Below are 6,298 nucleotides of genomic sequence, written 5' to 3'. Positions count from 1 at the left end.
GAGGCGGTGTCTAAGGGCTGCGACTGCTGCCCTCTCCCAGCGCCTCCAGCTTCCCTGTGGGGCGACCACATCCCTCTCCATCCGCGGCTGTCTCCCACATCCAGGTCTCAACCGTCTGCTACGGTCTAAGCGAGACCCCGGATGCAGGGTTTGGAAAATTAGGCCCACAGAACAGATGGTACTAGATAACCCTCCCTCCCCACCACCCTCCACCTTCCGCACTCACCCTATTGTTATGCCCCACTTTCTGTTTCTCAGGATGTTGAGGCAGAAAAGGAAGTCAGAAAGCTTGTAAACAGGATGCCTGCCGTTGAAGGGCCTTTGGGTCCTTTCCAACCTGCCAAACGCCTGATGGGGACCTGGTGGACTAACAGTGGATCTAAGAGGACAGCCCTCTGCTCAGGCTGTCTTCCCCGCTGGGTCCCTTCCTAGCAGAATAGGAGAAAGTCTGTATAAATCTCCATAGCTTGAGAGTCTCCCTGGCCTAGCAGAGATGGGGATAAGGTGCTGTCTCTTTGAGGTTCAACCTGTGGTAACCAAGACCTCTGAGAATAGAAACCCCCCACCCACACACACAAACCTACTCTAAAAGGCTGTTTGTGGCTTCTTAGCACCACTGTTCTCAGGAGATCATACACAGATCAAAACCCCAGGCTATTATGTTCTGAGGCTACAAAATGAGGAAAGGTTATAACGGCCAAAAACTACAAGGTTATACAAATTGTCAGAAATTAGGATTAGAGTTGGGAAGAAATAAGAATGCTTGTTTAAACAGGAGTTGTTTGGGGTTCAAAATGGTTACACAGTTGCAGGTGTAGAAGGGAGGCACTTTGAAACTATGTTTGCACCTGGCACTGCCTGCAGATACTATTTTGAAAATGTCTGGTGATGGTCTTGAGTTTGATATAATTCAGAAAGTTTAAGTACTCAGTAATGCATATGCAAGTTCTCAGATGCAAGAATGCATCTGAAACTACCTCCACCTAAGGCCATCTGGCTACATTTTGTATGTGTGAACCAGAGTTACTCCATTTTTATTTTTGAAAGATCTTAAATACATCATCAGGCTTCCCTGGTGGCTCTGTGATGAAACCTACCTGACAATGCAGGAGAGGCAGGTTCAATCCCCAGTCCAGGAAGATGCCTTGGTGAAGAAAATGGCAGCCCAGCCCAGTATTCTTGCTGGGGAAATCCCATAGACAGAGGAGCCTGGTGGGCTACAGCCCATGGAGTCACAAAAGAGTTGGATGGGAGTTAGTGACTAAACAGCAACAGCAAATATATCATCACCTGTCTACATTACCCTTTTCTGGACTTTCGTGAGGTGATAAGATTTCAACCCTGAGGATCTGCTACAGTGAGATTGGTCCAGTTGGAACAGAGTTTACAAACATTCTTAAAACGAGACAGTAATGGCAGAAATCCGTCTTTGATGAACAATTTTTTTTTCCTGGTGAATTATTTTGATCCTTGAAATGACTTAGAAGTTTCACCCAGTGGTGACAATAAAAAGCAGATGACCTTTAGAAGACAGTTTGTCAGTTTCTTATGAAATTAATATACTTGCCAGATGATCCAACAGTCTCACTTTTTGGCATTTACAGAAATGAGTTGAAAACTAATGTTTATGCACACTTACACAGGTGTGTTTATAGCAGCTGTATTTATAGCAGCTTTATTTATGATTGCCAAAACTTGGAAGCAACCAAGATGCCTGTTAATATATAAATGGTTAAACGCACTGTAGACTCTCCCAACAATGGCATAATGTTCAGGAACTTTAAGAAAAGTTCTCAAGTGAAAAAAAAACATAAAAAGAATATTTTATGCAAGTTATTAATTGAAAGAAGGCAATATGAAAAAGCTACATACTGTAAAATTTCAACAATTTGACATTCGGGTAAAGGCAGAACTATGGAGATGTTGAAGAGATATGTCTGAAGGGCCAAGGTGGAGAGATTGGGGGGAATGAATAGGAGGAGGCCAGGGGATTTTTAAGGCAATGAAACTATACTCTGTAGTTCTGTAATGATGGATTTAAAACCACTAGGTGGCGTTTTGGGACATTCTCAAGAGCTCTGGTTCTTTATGTCTGAGCACAGAAAGAATCCAGTGAGAGGCAAAGTGATAGATAAGAATTGATTTATTAGAATACGTGTAAATCCTTGGCTGACTCATGTCAATGTATGACAAAAACCACTACAATATTGTAAAGTAATTAGCCTCCAGCTAATAAAAATAAATGAAAAAAAAAAGGATTTATTAGAATAGGAGATTTGTGACACCAACAAGTGGGTGGATGAGAGGGTGCTGTGCCTGAGAACTTAGTGGGCTATAGTTTTATATTAAAGGAAACTGGAAAAATAGGGAGGGGGAAAATACCACTTTTTTCCTCATTCTTGAGTAGATATCAAGCTTCCATCATCAGCTCTGCCTTCACATCCGGCTGGAGAGTTTTCTTGTCCCTGCGTGGTTAAGCCAGGACAGTCATGGCACTATGGAAAAATTGTTTCAAGTTTCAGTACCATGAGGGTCTTTCACTTTCAATGTCACCTTTCTATTTTATTGTTCTTTTATATGTGCAGAGAGCTTGTCCTAGGGGTCATTAACTTACTGAGCTCACTAGGTAGAATGTGGGCCTCTTGCCATCATTGTTTTATTGTTTTGAGAGATATTACCTGCTTCTGTTTTGCAAGGTTTTGTTGTTAAACAATTCTGCTTGGCTTTGTAGTTAAGCAAACCTGCTTTCTTAAACAATCATTAACTTACAGGGGTTTCCCATTCTCATACTTTTTTACTTACAATCCCCAGTGGGATTAACCATTTAATTACCTACTTTGTCCCTTTACTCTATCCCTATCAAATTCATGTCATTATGAAAGTGAAAGTGTTAGTTGCTCAGTCGTGTCCGACTTTTTGCGGCCCCGTGGACTGTAGGCCACCAGGCTTCTCTGTCCAAGGAGTTCTCCTGGCAAGAATACTGGAGAGGATAGCCATTCCCTTCTCTAGAGGATCTTCCTGACCCAGAATTGAACCCCAGCCTCCTGCCTTGCAGGTGGATTCTTTACTATCTGAGCCAACAGGAAAGCCCAGGCTTGCCATAGCATATGGAACATAAAGAGTAAACCCTAATGTGGTCTATGGACTTCAGTTCATAATATTGTATAACAATTTGCTCATAAGCTGTATCCAATAAAACAAACTAATATAATGTGTTTAAAACAAGGGAAGCTGTGTATGAGGAAGAAATGCCTGTGGGGACTCTCTACATTTCTGCTTTTTTCTGAAATGAAAACTTTTTTTTTTTTTCATAAACCTAAAATGGAGTCTCTTAATTAAAAGAGCAGTCAGCATTATCACTGTTTTTAGCTCAGTGGCCTAGGAACCTGCTCTCATCCTTAAACTAGAACTGGAAGTCAAAGATGTGACATATCCAAAGTTCTAGTGTGTTCTGTGTGACATGAGTTAAGGGTCAAGATTATTTGCTGTCAGAATCCTTTAAACTTAAAGTGCAAGTCTGAAAAAGGCACCTAGAAACCACTGGAGAGAATGCTGAACAAATGAAAGCACTAAACCATCAAGAGAAAAAGAGAGGCTGAAATCTCTACTTTTGCTTTGCTATGACCACAGTAACCTTTGAAACAATTTTTAACCATCTATCTACCCTTGCTGAAGGGTAAATATAATTGGGACTTCCCTGGTAGTTTAGTGGTTAAGAATTCAGCCACCAATGCAGAGAAAGCAGGCTCAGTCCCTGGTCAGGGAATTAAGATCCCATATGCTGTGGGGCAAATAAACCCTCAGGCTGCAACTAAGAGAGTAGCCGTGCCACACAAAAAGCCCCTGCATGCTGCAACTGAGACCCACTTAGCAACTAAACTACCACCACCATAGTGCTTCTCCATCTTCAGCTGCAAATAATGTAATTAATCTGATGGTAATATCCATCTGTAGAGTTTGGCTTCCCGGGTGGTGCTTTGGTGAAGAGTCCACCTGCCACTGCAGGAACTGTAGGTTCAATCCCTGGGTGGGGAAGGTCTCCTGGAGAAGGTATCTGTTGACTTAGGCAAACACCTGTCTAGAGCTTAAACAAGGGGCTTCCCTGATAGCTCAGCTGGTGAAGACTTTGCCTGCAATGCAGGAGACTCCAGTTCAATTTCTGGGTCAGGAAGATCCTCTGGAGAAGCGACAGGCTACCCACTCCATTATCCATGGGCTTCCTTGGTGACTCAGACAGTAAAGAATCCTTGTTCAATGCAGGAGACCTGGGTTAGATCCCTGGGTTGGGAAGATCCCTGAAGGAGGGCATGGCAACCCTCTCCAGTGTTCTTGCCTGGAGAATCCTCATGGACAGAAGAGCCTGGCAGTCTGCGGTCCAAAGCATCACAAAAGAGTGAGACATGACTGAACAACTAAGCACAAAGTGTACACAAAGTTAGGAAAATATCAAGGCTGTACAGGTCACCGTATACATATATATCAATCTTGTTCAGAGGTACCCTGGCACAATAAGCAACACAGTAAAGATTGGTTTCATCCACTCTAATTTAGACAGACAACCTACCCAGGAGCAGAGCTACTGTTTGCAGTACAATGGCCAGTCTTGAGCAAAATTTATTTTATCTTTTTTTCCCTCTGTATAACTTGGTTTTATAGGTATTACAGGAGCAAAATGTGGTGCGGTAGTTTGCAAAAGGAGCCCGGGTTTTGAGGTAGGAAACAGATGGTCATCTTGCTCCTTACTCATCCATAAATTAAAAAAAAAACTCAGTGCCTGAATAAGGCAGATATTAATGTATCAAATGAAATAATGTGGACTGAAGCATTTACCAATAACATGAGCTTTCTGATTTCAATATACAGAAGGTTTAAGGATATAAAAGAGAAAGGCCAGCAGCGCCCCCTGGTAGGAACTGTTATTAAATGAACTCAGATTTTTTTAAACAACAAAAAGCAACCCCAAAACAAAAACCAACCAACCAACCAGACAACAACAACAACAACAACAACAAAAACCCATAAAGCAAAAAACACTTGGGTTTTAGGAGCAGCGACGCAAGTTTCACTGTAGCAGTCAATACTCCATTTCTTTACATGCGTGCATGCGTGAGTGCTCAGTCGTGTCCTACTCTTTGTGACCCTATTGACTGTAGCCTGCCAATCTCTGCTGTCCATGGGGATTCTCCAGGCAAGAAGAATGGAGCGGGTTGCCATGCCCTTCTCCAGGGGATCTTCCCAAACCAAGGATCCAACCCACATCTCTTATGTCTCCTGAATTGGCAGGCAGATTCTTTACAATGGCACCACCTGGGAAGCCCTAGACATAGGTTTATTCCATATCTTGGCAATTGTATAAGTAATACTGCTACAAACATTGAGGGGCATGTATCTTTTCAAATTAGTGTTTTCATTTTTTTAATGACATGCACCCAGGAATGGAATTGCTGGGTCATATGGTAGTTCTAGTATACATATGCTAACAGTATTAATCTTCCAAGTCACAAACATGGGATGTCTCTTCGTTTAGTTATGTCTTCTTTAATTTCTTTCAGCAACATTCTACAGTATTCAGTACAAGTTTTAATTAGTTTTTTCCAAAGTATTTTATTCTTTTTGATACTGTTGCCAATGAATTTCATTTTCTTTCCAAATCATTAATCGGTATATAGCAACTGATTTCTGTGTATTGACTTTTTATTCTGAAACTTAGACAAATTCATTTATTAGTCTAACAGTTTGTGAGTGTGTGAGTCTGGAGTCTTGATGGTTTTCTACACATTAAGGTTATGTCTTCTCTGAACAGATGTAATTTTACTTCTCTTTTTTCAACTTGGATGACTTCACTTCTTTTCCATGTCTAATTGGTTTGGCTAGAACTTCCATACCTATGTTTAATACGAGTGGTGAGAACAGACATCCTTGCTTGTTCTTGCCCTCAGAAAAAAAGCTTTTATTTTTTTTCACCATTGATTGTGCCATGGGCTTTTCATAAATGGTCTTTATTATGTTGAGATATGCTAGTCACTCAGTTGTGTCTGATGTTTTGTGATCTAATGGACTGTAACCCACCAGATTCCTCTGGTCCATGGGGTGGTCCAGGCAAGAATAATGGAGTAAGTAGCCATTCCCTTCTCCAGAGGCTCTTCTTGACCCAGGGATGGAACCCATGTCTCTTACATCTCCTGCTTTGGCCGGCAGATTCTTTACTACTGAACCACCTGGGAAGTCCATTTTATAAGCATACAATAGTGATTGCATAAGGGTCTTCTGTCCTGTAAGTAAGAATAGTCTGGATCCT

Source organism: Odocoileus virginianus, unplaced genomic scaffold (genome assembly GCF_023699985.2).
Source record: "Odocoileus virginianus isolate 20LAN1187 ecotype Illinois unplaced genomic scaffold, Ovbor_1.2 Unplaced_Contig_11, whole genome shotgun sequence".
Classification (NCBI taxonomy): domain Eukaryota; kingdom Metazoa; phylum Chordata; class Mammalia; order Artiodactyla; family Cervidae; genus Odocoileus; species Odocoileus virginianus.
Note: the sequence above shows the minus strand (reverse complement) of the source record.